The 20,992-nt window shown below is 27.1% G+C and overlaps 1 protein-coding gene across 5 annotated transcripts in view; it reads left to right on the top strand.

Moving 5' to 3' along the window:
- Nucleotides 1–20,992, top strand: part of zfh2 (Zn finger homeodomain 2) — an 85,153-nt gene that overhangs the window by 947 nt on the left and 63,214 nt on the right. For 2 of the 5 annotated variants that reach the window (XM_075824835.1, XM_075824834.1), the window contains exons 2-3: nt 1,270–1,835; nt 17,210–17,265. The gene's annotated coding sequence lies outside the window, so the exon portion shown is untranslated. Of the gene's footprint in view, nt 1–1,212; nt 1,836–17,209; nt 17,266–20,992 lie in introns of those variants that run through there. The other 3 variants (XM_075824829.1, XM_075824832.1, XM_075824830.1) reach the window with 3 other exon arrangements.

Below are 20,992 nucleotides of genomic sequence, written 5' to 3'. Positions count from 1 at the left end.
ATTGTTTCCTCCGATCATATTTGTTCGGTGTGCGTGTGTGTATCTGTTTGATGTTCATGCGCAGAATTCAAATTTTTTTCTGATTCTGTTTGAATTTTTTTTCGGAAAACAAATTCTAGCGGCAAAATGAAATCTAACATAAAGAGAGAAAGAGATGCACACTAGTGTTATCAAGAATAAACTGAACTGAATTGAAGGTGTGAAGCAATTAGTGTCTCTCTCTCACACACACACACACTTACATCAACGAAGCATCCTTTTAAAACAATAACCCAAACAACAAGATTTGAAAAAAATCTTTGAATTTTTACTTTAATTTTTTTTTGTTGTTGTTATTCTTGTTCATATCCATCAATTATATCATTATGTAATGCTGCTATCAATTTTTCTTTTAATTTTTACATTGCAAATGCAGTGTGGCCGCCCCGTTTTCTCTTACAATTCTCTTTTCTCTTTTTTTCATTGATAATGATGATGTTCATGACATTACAATTTAAATTTTTTTTCGTAAATAACTAACTTACGAAAAACGAAACACTGTAGTCACAATTCTGAACGAAAGAATGAATTGATAACGTATTTATCAACATTTCGTAATTTAAAACCATTACGTTATTATTATAGCCATTACATTATGACTATTTCGTACTTGATTTCTTTTTCTGTTCAAAACCGGAACATTAAATTTTGTTGTTATTGTTTTCGGGGATAACAGACAGAAACAAATTGATAGAACAAACAAAATCAATTGATGTGTGATTATAAATGTGTGTGTGTGTGTGTGCGGTAGTAAAGGTATTGGTGATAAGAAAAAAGGAGGAGAGAAATTAAAAGAAAATAATAATTAGGGAACAACATACTTTTCCAATGTAAGAAAAAAAACTACGTAAACGTAACACATACCATGTGCAACATTGATCATCAAAATGAATAAGAAGTTGGTTGTTGATCGCCGTTGCATACACATTCTCTCGTCGTTATTTCTTTTTCGCGGTGTCAATCTATGGCAAATATTAAAACCACTTGGCGCGAACCACTCGTACAAATTTTTTTTTTCAAATTCACATTAAACATCATATAAATGTTATTCTTTCTACATGTGCATGTGTGTGATGTTATTGATCTATTTGAAATTCTGTGATCTATGAGAATCAAAGATTTTGAAAAATGTGCCTTATATAAAATCCAACAAGTTTTGGTTGTCAATTTTTTGATTGATCAATTTTTTTAAATTAATTTTTTCCAATTAATTTTTTTATTATTTTGCAGGCCAAATTGCATTGTTTTGAAATAAAATCTAATAATGATTTTATCATCGACATCATCAACTCATCATCATCATCATCATCAAAGTTCCTTTTAAGTATGCAAAATTCAATCAATATTTTTAAACATAAAGATAAAATTGATTGATACAACAATGATAACAACAACAAGATTTTTGTGTTTTGTTTCATTAAAAAAAAATCCAATTTCAAGTTCCTATGTGTCGATGGTGTTGGTGATGATGGATTCTTTTTGAATAAATCTATGAAATTCAACACAGCCTTTTTTGTTTCATAACATCACAGTTCCATCAGTTTATCTATATGGTCAGCGGTTCCTGTGTTTTTTCTTTTTTTTCTTCTTCGTGTCTTCTGTGTTTGTGTTTGTGTTTCGTATGCCAAATTCATTTGGTTCTGTAATAATTTTTCCTTTTTTTTCTGTTTTTATATGTTTTCTGTTCTTTGTGTTTGAATGTGTTTCAATCGATTTTATTATCATCGATCATCGATGAACAAAAAACACAAACAAAATCGTCGATCATCAATGAAAAAACTGAATTAAAATCAAAGGTAATTTGAATTTGAATTTAAGCAACAACAAAAAAAATTCATTAAAGAAGTAATGACAATGTGAAATCATGTTTTCACCAAATATATCCGAAGTTATAGTCCTAATTATTAGTTTTCAAGGAAAAAAAATTTGATTCACACACACACCAAAAAAATACCCACTAATTTTCCAACAATTTTGAAAACAAACCCAGCTAGCAAATACAGAAAAAAAATTCAATTAATTTAATCAATAATGAAAATTTTGAAAATTTTTTTGTTTGTTTGTTTGTTATTGTTATTGTTCACCATTTGCCAATAACAAACACAAAACAACAAATGCAATGAATTGATGATTATCTGAAATGATGAAAAAAACAAACATTTCATTATCATTATTATTATTATTATTATGGTTGTGGTGATCATGGTGATCGAAGATATTCATTTCAATTCAATTCATTTAAAAGTGTCAACAATAACAACGAAATGAAATGAAAAAAATTGATTATTATGATGCGCTTGAATAGTTTGATCTGAATTTTGTTTCTAGCTGATTTTTTCACATGGAAAAGTTTGCCAAAAATTCTTGATTTATTTATTTTTTTATATAACTTTCTTTAATTTTATAATGATGACAATGTGTTTGTTTAAAAAAAACTAAAAATTTGAATAGATTTTCTCTAATTTATTCATTCATTACATATCATTATCATCAATATTGACATTTTTAATTTGAAAAATTTTCTTTCTTATTGTGTTTATCATTCAAGAACGAAAAAAAAACAAATGTTGGATATTGATCAAATGCAAAATAATGAAAAAACTTGAAAGAAAAAAAGGTCAACGAAATATCCCAATGATAATGAATGAATGAATGATGATGATGAATGAATAAATCAAATGAAGGAAATAAGTATGTCACTATTTTGATTCCGGTCAATTGTTGTGGATATAGTGGGAAAAAAAGATAAAACAAAACAAAGCAAATCGGAAATATTATTTCGGTTAAAATAGTTTTGATATTCTTGTTTGGGTTAAGAAAATAGTAAGGAATCGGTATCGATTTTTTTTTCATTCAATTCCGTTTATTTGATTTTTATGACAACCGAATTTAATGACAAAAATCATTTAATGAGAAAGAGTTTTTTGTGTTTTTTTCATTATAGGATTAGCTACTGCTACTGTTACTTTTGATTATCTTTAACTGACTATCGGTCTGTCTAATATTTATTATACAATTTCCCCTTGGCCTTTTTTTTATTTTTTTGTTATTTTAACGTTACTATTGGTGATGTATTGCATTTGTTGTGTGTATACATTTGAGAACGAGAAATAAAAAGGGTAAATTAGTTTTTTCTCGAATTTAACACCAAAAAAAAGAAGATAAAATAAATGGCGACTATATAGCTATAATTAATGCAATGTTGCATTCTATGGAAATGGGTTTTCGATAATAACCAGCCTTGTTTTTCAGAATAATGGGTGTCAATCCGTTTTTCTACATTCTGACAAATTCTACAGAATTCTGTTGAAAAGATTTTTTTGTTTTAACAATGAACAAAAAAAATTTGAATTCTTTTTCAATTGTTTGATTCAGGAAATGAATATAATAAGAATTTTTTTCGATTAGTTTTGTTGATTAGTCATTATCTTGTTTTGTTTCAAGTTGAAATTTGATTTTTGTTTCATTTTTTTCCAGATTCATTATTCGCATTGTATTGCATGCATTCCCATCACAGAACAGAACCAATATTTTTTTTGGAAATAAAAAAATCTGCTAGCTTTCTTTCTCAGCCTGACATGTTTACTTTTTTTTTTTTGTTTGATATATTCATTCTATTTTCCTATTTTTGTTGTTGTTGATCATTTATTTAACCATCATCATCATCATCATCAGCAACAACGACAGCCGCAACAACTAACAAGCAATTTTTTTTGGATTCAATACATTGCTATTTCTTTATCTCTATCCGAGTTTTTTTTTGTAACCATCCAAATTTTGATTTTTTTTTGTACAAACACAATCTGTTCCAATTGAGAGAGTAGTGAGTGATGATGATGATGATATTGACTTGATATTTTAATTAATAAACACACATGGATAGATGACATATTCTCAATATTTTAATATTTGATTCTGGTTTTCTATTTTATGATAAAATGTGTTTTGGATAGATTTTGATCATGATTCAATCATCGTTTATGATAATTATTTTTTGTGTGTTGGTGGTGGTGGTTTTTTTGGTTATCATTACGCAAACATCGTTGTATGAAAGAGAGAGAGAGAGTTTAGCTTTTTTTCTCTTGTTTTGGTTGTCATAGTGATAATGAATATTTTATTGATAAAATATCCCAAAAAACCGTGTGAACGAAAAAAAAATGTTTTTTTTTTTCGTTGTTGTTGTTGTTGTCCAATGGTTTTATTTTGTTTGTGGTTTGTTCTGCTGTACTTTCATATTTGATCTAATAAAAGAATAGGGAAAATTATTTCAATTTCAAATATTCATTAGATTTGATGTTTTTTTTGTTACCATTTGTTTGTTTACAAATGGAGGGAAGTTGAGAAAATGTTTGATTAAGATTTTTTTATACTGTGGTTGGGATTAATCCCCATAATGATTTTCGTTATAAATTTTTTCTTTCTTTCCTCTCCTTCAACATTGATTGATTGATAATGAATTTGTATGTTTGGTTGGGTCGATTATAATTATAAAAAAAAATTACTGATTATAACTGATAATTAAGGGTGAAACATGCTATATTATGATGAGGCAGAATATTAAGAAAATATTATTAGTCTCTGTACTTTTGATTGGTGTGTTTGTGTTTATTATTCTCCAAACTCTCAAGGTCAGGTTAAACTTTATTTTTGTTATAACCGATTTTTTTTTGTTGCTAACTTTAATATGTAACGAAAAATTTTTAATGTGCATTTGTAAAATATACAGCACGTTTACATAATTTTCTTTTGGATGAAGTAAAAAAAATGACAATTAAAATGACTTTATGGCAAATTATGGCTTTAAAAAAATTATGATGATTTCCAATTATTTTCTTCTGTTGAATGGTCATTATGGACATCTGTTATTGTTGTTCATTTTCATTTTTTAAAAAAATTATGGTTGTTGTTTCACCGAATTCTGTTGTTGTTATCTTTACGTTTATTTAGTCGGCATTTTTATCTTTCTGTTTGGATGATGTTTCTTTTTCTTTTTTGAATGTTGTTCATACGAAAAAAATCATTTCGTTTTTTGTTTGATTTATCGACGAATAGTTATTTTCACTCTTTCGAGCTTTTCTGATTCAAATTTTATGATTGAACTGATGATGATGAGAATCTTGAAATTTTGTTCCTTCTTAAATAAAATATTCAACAATAACCAATGTTGTTGATGATGATGTTTAATTGTGTATATTCAACAATTAATTCAGCATATTTTAAATCTGAATGAAATGAATGAATTTAAAATTTGATGTGAATGATTTGTGTGTGTGTGTGTGTGGGTAAATATGGCAAATTTTTTTTTGTTTGGCATCATCTTATCCAACGAAATGTGCACAAGAATCATCATCATCCTTACCTGTCATGCTGATTGGTGTGATGTGGTGGATGATGATGACCTAGGTCACATATCAACCAAAAAAAAAGAAGGAAAAATTTACTTTTTACACACACCCGTATCATCATCTTATTTATTGCCATTATTATGTATTTTCTATTGTGTTTTTTTCAGGTAGAAAAACTTTTGCCCTTTGATTTTTGTAAGTTTTTTTTCAATATTTTAAACTAAAAGAATTGGTAATTTTTTACTATATTTTTTGTTGCCACTAGAAAAAAACCACACAATCAATGATGAGATAAGAACAAAAAAAACCTATCAATCCAATCAAGTGGTCATTCATATCTATTTGTGAATGTGTATAGAGCATCATCAATCGATCGATCGATTGATTTGCATTTTTATTCAGATTATTCAATTCAAAAAAATATACATATTTTTTCCTTTACTCATTCGAGAAGTCATATTGTAATATTTCAACAACAACAACAAAAAACAGGTATGTAAAAGCAGTTAGGTAGTAGTGGTGGTAGTGGACTTAATAATTTTCTTTTTTTTTCTTTTTCCTTGTAGATTGAACTTTTTGGAATCAAGAAATAAATAAATAAATAACACCCTGTATTCGATCGAATCCTCATCATCATAAATATGCAGATTTATTTGAAATTGAATTGAATATTTATTTTCAATCCAAAAAAAAGAGAAAAAACTATCATTAAGATCATGACTATTTAGAATAAAGAATTAAAACAAAAAGTTTTCAAATGAATTTGTTTTTTGTTCTTTTTTTATTTGTCTGAACCTATTGATTCATCTTTTTTTCCTGTGTGATCGATATATATTTGATACGAATCGACGAACTATGATTGAATGATGGAATCGTACAAATCTATTGAGAATGGATAGATGACTAGAGAAAAATATGGCTAATCATAATCGCAGGCTAGGTATTCTTATTTTTTTCATATAAGATGTGATTATATAATAAGAATCATATTTGCCATTTTCATTGATTCATTGCACAGCACGATATAATAAAATATTTGGTTCATACAACAACAACAACAAAAGCATCATGTGTATGTTTTTTTCTTATTGTGGTTTCTTACATTTTTTTAGATATTGAAATTTGATGTGTATGTTTAGCTGATATGGTGACCCGAACAAACAACCACCAATAAAGAAAAAGCTTTTTTTTCATTGACCTCCTGCCTGTAATTCATTTTTTATCGACTTTATTGATGTTGATGATGATGATGGTTCCGGATCAATTCAAGGTGGAATTTTTTTTTCTTCACTTGATCATGAATAAAGAGCGCATGCGTTTCATTATTAATCAGGTTTTAATTTTTTGCACAATGATGATTATTAATCAGAAATTTGGATTTTTTTTTCTTCATATTTTATAGGATTTGATCTGCATATGAATTGAATGAATTAATGCACATAAACAATGGATTGAAGCTGTATACAACAGGAGAGAAAAATAAAGTTATGCGCCCAAATGTTTTATATTAATTTTTTTCTTATATTCTGCCTTCGTTGTCAAGATTTTTAATTCGGTAAATTTCAAATCCAAACAAACTGGGCTTGTTGTATAGTGGTGTTTTTTTTTTTTGGTCATTTTTTCTGCAAAAAAAAGAAAATCTTATTTCGTTGATTGGCATACAGCACAATCTCAATTTAGTCCATGTTTATTCATTCATTTCATTTCATTGATGATGATGGTTCTTTAGCTTTATTTTAAATGTTTTTGCTTCATGTTTTGTTGTTGGAAACAAAATAAAAAATTGTTCATCAAGTAATTTGGCCTCCACCTTTTTTTCTCTTTCTCTTTATGAATTTCTATGAGGATGAAAAATATGAATTTTTTTAATTATTAGCTCTATTTCTATATATTCAACGTTTTGTTTTGCTTCATTTCCATTCATTTGAATTGAATTTTGTTTGGCATGTTGTTGGTTTCTATATATATTGATTATTTCTTTCGTTACAACATTGAACTAATTGTTACCATCATCATCATCATCATGGATGATGATCAAAATGTAAAAGAAATTGTTGTTATTCAACAAAACAAGACAAGCAAATCAAATTTTTTTCTTTCTTTCTGTTCAATCAAACAATGCTTGTGTTTATTTCGATTCGATTCAAACAAAACACAACGAAACATCTTCTTAAGTATAGATGATGAAAAAATAAGAAAAATGCTAATTAATAACCATAACGAAAAAAAATGATAATACAAAGATGTGTAGAAGATACGATACCGCATCATTATTCTCGGTAGACAATAAGATTTCAATGTTTTGAAAATTCAAAGTGTTCAACGACAACAACAACAACAAATTCCAACACAGCGTGTGTAGTTTGTTCAGTTTTTCATTTCTTTATATTTAGAAATCTTTTAGGGAAAAAAACTTGTTTAGTTTTTTTTGGTTTTTGTAATGATCATTTGTTATACATATCGAGCAATTAATAATGAGAGTGATTTTTTTGTTATTCAAAAATCAAATTTATTGATTAATTGGAAACCGGAATAAAAACATTGTGTTTTCAATTCAATCATTCATCATTTTTTTTGGAGTGAAATTTTAAATTCGAAAATGATGATGCCCATTGAAGAAAAATTTTCCACTACATTTATTTTCTCATTTGGTTTCTTTTTTACAAGTAAATCTTAACTAAATTCTGGTTATCTAAACATTATCTTAAGGATGTGCATATATGATATTTGCAGATGGAAAATCTCTTAGATTTTTTCTTCTTTTTTTCTATTTTTATTAAAATTCTAATGAGAGTAATTAACCTTGAAATGGAAATTACTACCACCACTGATGATGATGATGATGATGGAATAGAATTGAAATCGTTTTTTTTTTTGTTTCTCTTTCAAATTGCTTAAGATTCTGTGTTTATCTCTCTCTTGTTTTGATTTGACTGCAGAAAACTAAGAAATTTAATGAAATTGATTATACAGACCAATGGACAAAAAAAAGATTATTCAATTCAATTCTTTGGTTGGTTGATTGTTATTACATCGTTTTGTAGTTACTTGTGATGTTAATTAATGTAATTTTCGTGTTTTTTCTTAGCCATGACTGCCCGTGTGTGTGTTGATTACCTTTTATTCGTCATCATCATCATCATTTTGGTTGAAAAATTCAGATCAATCAATCATTTACTATCGTTGGCTTGAAATGAAAATGATGATGATTGCTGTTGCTGCTCTCGGTTGAGCCAATGACCATCATCATCATCATCAAATTGTATCGTTTTGTGGATCACCCGAAATTTTTCTGTTTTTTTTTAAATAAGGATGTTGGTAGTTGCGGATTGAAAAAATAGAGATTACAATCGATCAGTTCGATTTAGAAATATCTATTGGAGAAAAAAAAGAAAAGAGAAACAGAATTCAATTAGAAATCACATTGATTGATTGATTGATTTGATCAATGTGATTGTTTTTCGGATTGATACGTATTTAATTTTTCATTCAATTTTCATTACGAAATTGATCATTTTTTGATCGATTTCAATTTAATTTTAATGAATTGAAATAAAAGATTAAAAATTCCTAATTATAACCTTGCTGTTTTCAATTGTTTTCTTGATTTTTTTTCATTCGTTGTGGCTGGCGCTCGATACTTGATTTATTTTGGTTTTTTTTTATTTTAAAATTTTAATCATTGAGTTTTTTTTTGAAAACAATTTGATTTTGATCTCTGTGTTCCAGATTCAAAAAGCACATTGTTAATCAACATTTTTTTCAACACTCTAGAAAAAATATCTCGAATAATCTTATTTTTATTGAATTTACAATTAAAATGAAAACAAAAAGTTGAATCATTTTTTTATATGAAAAAGAACAAAATCTTATTTAAAATTATTTAAATTAAATGACCATCATCATAATCATCGTGATGATCAGCCGTAATTTGTAATTTGTTTTCTTATTTTTTGTTTTGCTCAATACAAAATTCGACATCATCAAGACTAATTTACCTGGCCTTGTGTTTTGTAATGTTTTTTAAACAAAAAAATTCTTTAATCACCAGTTTTGATTTCATTCTGTTATCCTATGCTATGCTGTTTTAGGAATTACAACATAGCCATCATTTTAATTAAAATCCGATTTAATTGCAATTAAAATTATGATGATGATGATCTTTTTTTTAGCCAAAAAAAAGTGATCAGTGTTTTTTTTTGTTTTGTTTTGAATTCATCATAATCATTTCTCTCTCAATCTCATCTTGTGTAATCGTAATCGAATTCATCATCATCATCATCATCAATGGTTTCTCTCTCTGTCTTTGTGTGTGAATTGTAATCATTTTAAATGTTGGCGAAACACAACAACATTACCATCATCATCATCAAAGACATTTCAATGGGATAATCTCATCATCATAAGAAGAAAACTTTGATTATGGTGATGTTGATGATGATGATGAGGGTACTTGAAACCACGACAATAAATGGTATAATGCATTGACTTTTAGTTCATCCACCCTTCAAGAAAAAAAAAGTGTTTGTATTCGAATAAAGAAATCGAAGAAAAAAAATGGGAAAGAATTTCGAATTCTATCGATTACTCATATCGATAAAAATATAAAATATCGATTGTTTTTCATTTCCGATTGTTGATTAATTGATTTCAAATGAATAATGAAAATATTTGAATTTTTTTTTAAACAAAAACAATTAAATTTCAAAACATTGTTGTTTCAATGGAAACAATGTAGTTGGTTCAATATTGATTTTTCTGTATGCCTTCAATAACCAATCAATCAATCAATCAAATTATTATTTACATAAATTGGAAAAATGTTTTTTTTTCTCGTTTGCTTGTTTGTTTGATTGCAATCATTTAATTATCAATATGATAATGGATTGTTTGTTTTTTTGTCATCTTCACTTTATTTTTTTACTGATTGTTTGTTTGTTTTTGGATGTTTTTGAAAATTTTAAAAACATTTAAACAATCCTCGAATAATTTTTTTTGTTGTTGAAATCATCGTACAAAAATTTCCCATGACCACATAATTCACCAATAATCATTATTGATGCTTAGCAACGAGAAACAAAAAACAATTAAATGATGATGATGATGATGATGGTTATTCGAATTTGAATGGATGATGTTTTACATTTTTTACTGTAAAGTCAATGTGTGTGTGTGTATGTTTTCTGTATTTGTTTTACACACCATAATTTGATGATGTTGGCCGAATCCAACATTTGAATTTAATCAATAATAATAATCATCATCATCAGTCATAGTTGTCGTTCGCATTATTTCCATTTTTTTCCATGAAACAAAACAAAAATTTGTTCAACACTTTCAAAATATTTGGAAAAAAATTTCGCGCATCCTTATGATAATCATAATAAAAATAATAATTGGGCTGGAAAGTTTCATTTTTTGTTTTGTTTTGTTTGGTTTTGTTTGATTGGTTCACTGGATTCATTCATTAGTTGTTGCTGTTTGTTGTTGATTGATTGATGTGTGTTATATTCACTGATCAGCATTTCAATGATGATCAGTTGTCTTTGAAAAAGAAAATCTTTTTCAATAGTTTTTATTTCTGGTGGCCAAAAAACATGCACACTTTTTTTTTTGATTGATTGATCGATTGATCGAATCGATTGATCAATTTGAATGTAAGAATTTTTTGGTAAGAATCTCTTCTTCGGATGGTGATCATCATCATTGATGATGATTGCACTTGCAATTTCATTTAGGTTTTTTTTTCTTGTTTCCCCATTTCGATTTCTCACTAATTTTCTTAGCTTGATGTCTTTTGATGTGTGGTGGTGATATTTTGGCAGACAAGTGTGAATGCCATTTAAAAAATTCTTTCGTTTTTAGCCAATTGATTCGTATGTTTGGCTGGTTGGCTTGTTTCATTTGTTTTTCTTGAAAAAAAATGATTAGTGCCAAATGATATTGGTAATTTTCGAAACAAATGAATATTGTTTCATGATGTGAAAGCGAATTCTCAATTTATTCGGTTCATTAATTAATTCGGTTTGTTTGCTTTGTTTTATGTAATATTGCATAATCATCAAAATTACTAATTGTTTTCGAATCGTTTTGTTTTAACACCATTGTTATGTCATTGTTGAAATGATATTTTCTGGATTTTCATTCAGAAGAAAAAAATTTCATTCATCCAGATTTTTTTTCATTTTGTAGTTCGGGGAATAAAATTTGACAGCCACCACCACCATCATTACCGATTGAAATCAAGTAATCATTGATTTTTTTCTTACCTTGTTTTCATTGATTCAAAATGAAAATTGAAAACAAAAATCCAACTATGTTGTAGCTATATCAATTGAGGTGATGGTTACTATTTTCACCTGAATGAATATTTAAGGTAGCCTGTATGTGTGTGCGTAAAAACAAAACCTCAGATTGATTAATGATCATTTCTCGTTGTTGTTGTTGTAGTTGGCCATGTTCTCATCAAGTCATTTGTTTTGTTGTTGTTGTTAATCGTTACTTTTACTTTTTACGTTTTCCCCCTTATCTCTCGGTGTTTCCACCACCATCATTCAAACAACTATGGATATCGAATAGCGTTTAATGATAAAAAAGATTTTGTTTCAAATTTTTTTTCAATGAATTCATCCATTCATTCACTTAGGCCTTTTTTCACCTGATTGTTAATGATGATGATAGTCAATATGGAGAAAAACTATTTTTACATGACTATGTTGTTGTTGTTGTTGTTTTCAGATAAAATAGAATGAAAGAAAATGAAATGAAAAATGATTTTACATTTTCGTTTGTTCGCACGAACGTTTTGTTGTTCGGCTGGCTTTCTTAATTGTTTCTTTAATGAATGTGTGTCTACGTAACTTTCGTACCTTGTACTGTTAATTAATTAACTAATTAATTACGAAATTCATTAATTATACGTAGAGATTTTCAAACGTAGTAAAAATGTATTGTCTACACCTTCAACATATGTGATTAATAATAAAATAATGATGTAAACAGCTTCTGAATTTTCGTATAATGATGATATCATTTCAAAAAAAATGGTGGCGAAAATTAAGAAAAAAATCTTGATTAAATTACATTGCTCACTTGTATTTATTTATATAAACATGTGAAATATTAATTTATCAAATTACAATGAATAAATCTTTGTTGTAAATAATAAGAAATTTGTTTATAATGAAAATTTTTTTTTACTTCAAAGAAATTCATATAGAAAAATATCATATTCAAGTAGTTTTGTAAACAAATGTTAATTATTAATTGTTTTTTTTCATTTCTGTTAGTAAAATCCATCCATGATGATGTAAACATCCATTTATGATTTATATTTAGAAAATTTTAACAAATTTTTCTCTACTTTGATTTCATTTTTAAATGTCTAAATATTGTTATTGGAAAAAAAGTGAAACAATGAAATGCTCGAATGATGATTCATTCATCCAGTATAATTAATTTCAGAAATTTCTTCAAAAAAAAGACAAATGGTTACTTTTGTTGCATTTGGTTACAATGTATCATCATCATTTAGCCGGTTTACAATTGAAATCTGTATATGTTCGCAATTGTGATGTGAAAATAAGTAAGATTTGCAAACATATGTTTTGCAGTTGTACATTTGATATGATTGTCATTCATTTCTTTTCTTCAAATACCGGTTGCTTTATGTTTTAATTACAGGTAACACATACACGATTTGTCTGTCGTGTGTTGTTTTTCTCTTGTAAATTTTAATTACAAGTTATAACTTTCAACATATAAAAATTGTAGGAAAAAAATCCTGAAAAGTTGTTGTTGAAGAAAAGTTATAACCGAACAGGTCATCATCATCACATCATTGGATTTTGTTTCGATGTGGGTGTTGAATTGAACAGGGAGGTTGTCAAATTATCAAACACCTAGCCAAAAAAAAAAATTTCAAAGAAAAACAGATTTATAATTAATTTTTGTTGTTGTAGTGGAACAATTAGTTATTGTTTTTCGTACCATTCATCAATCGATCGATTGATTTGAAGGACGACAATTGTACAAAAATAAAATAAAATAAAAGAAATAATCAATCATTGATTGAATGTTCAGGATTTTCTTTTATTTTCTTTTCTAATTAATAATAATTATTATATCGATGAAAGAAAGCCATTTTCACACACCTTGACTATAGTAATTAGTAGGTTTTTTTTATCAAAAATAAAATAACAATAAAATTAGACAACAATAACATCATTTCCATTACATGATAATGCTAAAATCTGATCTGTTCAGTTTTGTGTGTTTATTCGGTTCATTCACACTCACTATGTTTCGTTTTATTATCATTTGATGATGCAAAAACATCAATGTTTTTACATAGTATCAATTTTATGAGAATCAACAACGGCTATGATTCACACTTTGAGTTTATTTATTTTTTCTTCTCTGCAATATTTTTTCGGTTGTTCGGCATAAACAAAAACAACATTTGATAATGTTTTGTTGTTTTTTTTTTTGGCTGACCAAAAAACGTGCCTAGATTTTTCAATAAATATAGCTGCTATTTTTGTTTAATTTTTTTTCAATGGAAAAAATTCAAATCAAAATCGAATGCCTAATGACATCATCATCATCGATGGATGGATGGATACAAAATGTCTTTATTCAGATTTAGTTATTTTCAAAATAACACAAAATTTTGTCACAACTTGATAATGTTTTTTTTTTTTTTGCTTGATTTCAAATTGATTCGTTAATATTATCTAGATCAGAGAATATAATTTTGTTCGAGAAACTAGCATAAAAAAATTTGAAAAAATCCAATCAAATTTTTCTTTTTCTTTTTTTGATTTAATGATGATGATAATGGAATTAAAATCAAATAATATTTATGACCATCATATTCTCTCTTTCTCTCTAGTTTTCAAAGAAAATTTATTTTTTTTAAAAATGGCCATTTTCAAAAATATTTGACTGACAGCCTGTATTCATTTTTGCATATTTATTTCCAATTTCTAATGATTATTGCCTGCGTATGTTTATGTGACTGTCATAATTAATTTTAATTACAATTTTGATCATAATCATCATTGTCGATAGTGAATATCACAGATGTGGCCATTGCCAAGAATCATTTTAATTGCTGATTTCATGTTGATGATGAAAATGGCAGGGCATCATAATGAATGTGAATTGCTTAGTTTTTATTTTTGAAATGAAAAAAAATCTCGCTAATTACTATGTTCTTTAATTATGATCTTTGTTATTTTGCTGTTGCTGTTTATTTATTTATTTGTAATGTCTGCACTGAAATGTGAATTTTGGGGAGGAAAAAAAGTCATCGAAATTGAAATGAAAATTGTTATTGAGTGAGAGGAAATTCAGAACCAGATGTGTGTGTGTGTTTGTTTTGTATTTTCTCTATCTCTTATTCACATTTATTGCTCTCTTCGATCCGAAGAACAGCAAGACATTTTTTGGGTTAGTCCACGGCGGTGATGGAAATTAAGTCCAAAATTTTTTGATAAATTAAAAAGAAAAATTTATGAATTTTTAAATTAGTTTGTTGTTCATCAAATCACAAACATTTAGCATCGTATTTGATTCATTTTTATTTTCTCCTAATATCGATTGATTGATTGGATTTGATTGATCACATCTAATGGTTGATTATTATTTAGTAATGAAACAGAAAAAAAATTCGTTTGTCATCATCATCATCATCGATTGTGTCAAATATCTAAATGAACAAAATATTGAATATTAAATAGAAGAAAGAAAAAATTCATGGATTTTTTCTAATCAAAAATCTTTTTTTTTCTTGTTTACGTTTGGGTCAAGGCCTTTTCTTTGCTTTACTTTGAATCTAGAGATTTTACCTAGTGTTTAGTTTGGATTTTTTTAGGGTCTTATTGTAGCATACCCACACACACATGCCATATTTCCATACAATCAAATAAAAATATCTTGAATCGATCAAGTTCAAGATGTTAAATACACAAATGCATAGACACACACACACACACACACATACATTCCAATGTGATTCGAATATTGAGGATTTTTTTCTTTTTTTTTTTTGAATAAAAAAGCTATGAAAAGCCGCCAATCACAAACGCACACATTTCATATCTTGATGATGATGACCTGTGTGTTTTAATTACTTCTTAGCTGTTGTTGCAGAAATTCCATAGTTCTTCATCATTTTCAATTCTAAGGTATAGAAATAACAACAGCAATTTTCTTTTTGAAAAAATTTTCAGCTTAACATTGCATATCAATTGAATTTTAATTGTTCATCATCATCATTTTGATTGTCTTAGTTGGTAATAATAATACCTGTCCGAAAAAACATGAAAATTTTTTAATTCTGTTCAAAGTATGATCAAATATTCACGAATGATGTGATGATGATATGCTTGACGGGATCCTTTTTTTCATCGTCGTCGTCGAAGACAGAAGAAATTTTAAGAAAACCGTGAGCTTCTAACAACAAATCAAATTGATTGATTTTTTTTTGTCTATTTAGTTCATTGGCTTCGTGTAGCAGTGGTATGGATGTGTGTGTCTTGTTGATATTTGGCAGTCTTATTGATGCACGTTTTGGTGAAGATAATTGATTCGCAATAAAATTCAAAGATTCGATTCAGATGATACTTATAGAAGTTGTATAATGTCCACAAAAAAAAGCGAATATTTAAAAATTTTCAATTATTTCAATTTGTCACAATTTTCATTTTGAAAATATATTGAAACAATGAATGTTAGCAAACATTGTTTCAAATTGTTTTTTCTTGTTATTCAAAAAACAAACAGAAAAATCATTAATCAAATTTATGATATATAAAGGGATGTTTTGTTTCTTGGTTTCCATCATTGTCAACAAATATTCTTTACAATCAATGTTTGTTTTTTGTTTGGATTTTTTTTAAACCGAGAAAAAAATCAATCAAACCCAAAAAGCAAGAACAGGAGAAACAAAAATCTAATTGATTAGCTATATTTGATGATATTGATTGGTCATCATCATCATCGTTTATAACCAATATTTCATTAGTTGGAAAAACAGAGAGGAAAACAGAACTTAAGATGATGAAAAACTAGAATCGAATCTCTATTTTCTTAATCACATGTATTCTAACTATGTATTTATCAAGTTAAAGGTGTATATTTACTATGATGATGATCATCAATTTCATATCATTAAAAAATTCACGAAAAGAAAAACGAAATGAATGGGCAATTATCATTGAATGATGAAAGATTTTTTTCATTTCATTTCATTGATTTGATAATCTGATTTCGTTGTTGTTGTTGTTGATGTTCAATATATCTATGAATGTGATATGGTTTGATTTGATTTGATTCAATTTTGTTATTATTTTGTTGCTAGCTTTCTGAACAAAGAAATGAAATTCAATCCAAATGATGATGATGATGATAATAATAATAATTGCAATTATAAATTATTATTTTCGTGATAATTATAGCGCCAAATAAAAATGTTTGTTCAATTGTTATTATATGTTTGAAGCATCCTGGTTGTCCAATTTTGAGTGAAAAAGAAAACTTAATAAGATTCGTTTTCTTTTCGAAAATTTTGTTTTGTTTTCAAGTCTATCGATCGAAATGGATGGATCGATCGATTTCTCTTTCAATCATCATCATCTTGTTTGTGATAATTGAAAGATACTGTTATTGTTTGCCCTAGAATGTTTTTTTGTTGATTTTTTCATTATTTTTCTAATGAAGTGTTGCTTTGTGATGGCGAAAATATCTCAGAATTAAAAAAAACTTATCAATATTAAATTCATATGATTTTTAATTTTTAATTTATTTATTTAAATCCATAGATTTTTCATCAAACATCATGATTGATTAAAATCCAATACAACTTGTACATCACCAGGTAGGATTTGTGTATTCTTTTGTTTTCATAATTATTATTTTTTGCATGAAATGATGTTGTTTTTCTCAAATTAAAAAACAATGAATAATTTTTGGGTGTTCATATGATTAATTATCATGATGATGATTGAACCACACCAGATTCTAAAACAACAATTGTTACCTTTCTCATCCGAAATAAAACATACGCACACACCCACGCATATAATAATAATGATGACGATATTCAAATTCGATCCATTCGTTCATGATGACAGGCCAATTGTTCCAATGATGATTTAAACAGCAGCAGAAAAAAAATAACCATCACCAGATTGGTTTTTGTCTTTCGATCAATTGTCTAGATATGTAAATAACTATGTGATTAGTTTTTTTGATTGTTTCACATTTTCATTTTTTTTCTGTTTTGTTTTATGGATGCTTCCATGGCAGCTGACAGCAGTTATATTTGTCTATAGCATATAATCTGGTGGGAAATTTCTATTGGTTCCTTATTATTTTCCTTGAATCAATAAATTTCCCTGTATATTTGTAATGGACAACAACAACAACCAAACTGAAATGATGTGAGAATCCTTGCTACACATGGATAATTAGCTGTTTGTGAAAAAGAAATTTAAATTACCAATTTTGTTCATTTTGATTATGGTTTTACCAATCAATGATGATGATGATGATGAGAACCAAACGTTCATTTCATTCAATTAAAACTAATCAATCAGTCAGTTAAACAAAAATGCCTAATGAAATTAGTTTTTAATTGATTTTTTTTTCTCTTTTGGTTTTTGTTAATAATAACAGCAATAACTTTTCAATAATCATTTTCAATTTTTATTTTTATGAATCGTCAGCCACACCTTTTTAATCCTTGAAACGACATTTGGATCACTCACATTGTTTCTTTTCATTCATTTGGATCCAAATTGTTTTTTTGTTTTTGTTTTATTGCGAACAAAAAAGTTGAATTAATTGAATTTCTTAATTATTGAATGATAAGAGAGAAAAACAACAACAACAACAACAACAACATTCATTTGATTTGATTTGATATGACAATGTCGTTTGTTTTCAATTTAAAATGATTAAAAAAAAATTTCATTCATTTCGCTAAGATTGTTGTCGAATTGCCATATAAGTTTAATCAATCAGAAAGAAAATACGTCAATTAAATGACATTGATCGGTTGATGAATGAAGAGATTTTAATTTTCAATTAAAAACAACAAAATTCATTCTTTTTTTGGTTCTCTCTTTTCTTAATCAAATGGTGTATCAAAATGGTTTTCATAAATTGACGTCTATTTATAAGAAGCTAGATTTGTTTGAATTTCGATTTTCTGACCAAAAAAAACTATCAAATCTAAGGTTAATTATGAAGCATAGAGAGCAAGTAAGAAAAAATGAATAGCGTTATTTTTAAATAAATCTGTGCAAACATATAACGTTTTTTTTTTGTATTCATTTTGTTACTTTTTTTTTGATTATTCTTGACATGTCACACGTATTTAAATCTAGTTCGATTCTTTGATATCATTTTTATTGTTATCAATGTGTTGTTTCACTGTTGTTTAATGTGATCAATGTTTCTTTAGATTTTTTCCCTGTTATAATGTATTTTTTACCTGGGTCATATTATTTTGTTTAGTGGTTTTTCTTTTCAAAATGCAGGTGTGAAAATGAACATACCATACCCTGAATACATATATCCCCTGCTGTTGATTTCTATCAAATAAAATGAAAAATTAACAAAATCGGTAATCATAATCTATTATATACACAGACATATATCTCTCTCTCTCTTTTCTCTCATTTAGTCATTCGAATATGATGATGATATTCTGACATTCATAAGGATGGCCATTGAAACATTTATTACCTGATCTATTAATTCACGAAAAATTTTTTTCAAAAATAAAATTTCAAATACTACACCCTTTTTTTCTTGGCTCTTCAATCAAACATGATCAAACTCAGAACAACAAGAATAATGTGGATGATCATGATGATCTTCAGTATGTAGGGTTGCCAGATACGGGGAGGACGGGAGGACATGTCCTCCTTTCAGAAATTTTGTCCTCCTGTCCTCCTTGAGCATGAAAATGTCCTCCTTTCATATAATTTTTAAAAAATTTTGAAAATTATTCAATTTTAATAGACCTTCATGTAATAACTTTTTAAAACTGTCGTGTATAAAATTGGTAAATGCTTTCGCATAACTATTGGTGCACTAAACAAGCTGAATAATGAGTATAAATCTTTTCATACACTGAAACATAAAGAAAATCCGCAACTAACCAATCCAACCTAAGGCCGCGGTCACATTAGAACAGAATAACAGACAGACAAAACCAAAATTTATTTTCCGCCAAAATTTATTTTGTGTCATGATTTGATTGAAAATACGAATGATTAGATTGATTTTCATTTTACATTTTATCGAACCTTACTTGCGACAAAATGATTGATGTTTTTCTTATTCATTGGATCATAAGCCGAATTGTTTACCTAAGAATTTTGTTTTTAATTAATTGAAATGTTGAATTTCGAATTTGTGAATCGAACTAAAAACATATTTAAATCAAAACTGGAAAATTCCAAAGGTTTCAAGGTATGAGTGTTTTTTCTTTAATTTCATTAATTATTAAACAATTTAGAGAATGAATGAAATTCCCTCACATTCATTGTCTATGTTAATGTGAAAACGTGGTTTTTTCTCGAAATGATATATAAGTCGTGATATCTCATAATATCGAACTTCAGCAATCGAAATTATGTAATTTACTATTGCTATTCACGATTCACAATCAACTATTGGAAAAGAAGAAGATTCTCAGCTATCATCAAAATCTTTCTTTATTCTTTCCGTTTTTGCTCAATCAATCAGCTGAACGAGATGAACAATTATATTCTTCTTAATAATATAGTCGAAGATGAGACAAAACAAGCCTAAGTTTTGAGGCATATGCTGTATGAAACAAAATTTTTCTCGGCAAAGAATTTATAAGGATCAAATTCAATACCAAAACAATAAAGCAATTGTGACTAAAATTTACAAAACGAAGGAATTGGATTTTAAAGACGCAGATCAAATTGATTTCCTTCTGTGGCTTGATTATGTTCAAAACGAGAACCTTAATAACGACAACTTTTCAGATTACCAATTTATATTTGTTATAAAAAGATATTCTTCACCTTAGATTGGAAATTTGTATTTGTTATAAAAAGATATTCTTCACCTTAGATTGGAAATTTGTATTTGTTATAAAAAGATATTCTTCACCTTAGATTGGAAATTTGTATTTGTTGAATGAAGATTCTCTTCATGTTAGATTACCAATTTGGATTTGTTAAATGAAGATTCTCTTCATGTTAGATTGGAAATTTGTATTTGTTGATTGAAGATTCTCTTTATGTTAGATTACCAATTTGGATTTGTTAAATGAAGATTCTCTTCATGTTAGATTGGAAATTTGTATTTGTTGAATGAAGATTCTCTTCATGTTAGATTTGAAATTTGTATTTGTTGAATGAAGATATTCTTCATGTTAGATTGGAAATTTGTATTTGTTGAATGAAGATATTCTTCATGTTAGATTACCAATTTGGATTTGTTAAATGAAGATTCTCTTCATGTTAGATTTGAAATTTGTATTTGTTGAATGAAGATTCTCTTCATGTTAGATTGGAAATTTGTATTTGTTATAAAAAGATATTCTTCATGTTAGATTG

Source organism: Dermatophagoides pteronyssinus, unplaced genomic scaffold, assembly GCF_027571235.1.
Source record: "Dermatophagoides pteronyssinus isolate colony J.1.1.1.1 unplaced genomic scaffold, Derpt_VIB-CSIC_2022.12 sq0002, whole genome shotgun sequence".
In the NCBI taxonomy this organism is placed as follows: domain Eukaryota; kingdom Metazoa; phylum Arthropoda; class Arachnida; order Sarcoptiformes; family Pyroglyphidae; genus Dermatophagoides; species Dermatophagoides pteronyssinus.
This window is presented reverse-complemented; position numbering and strand designations above follow the sequence as displayed.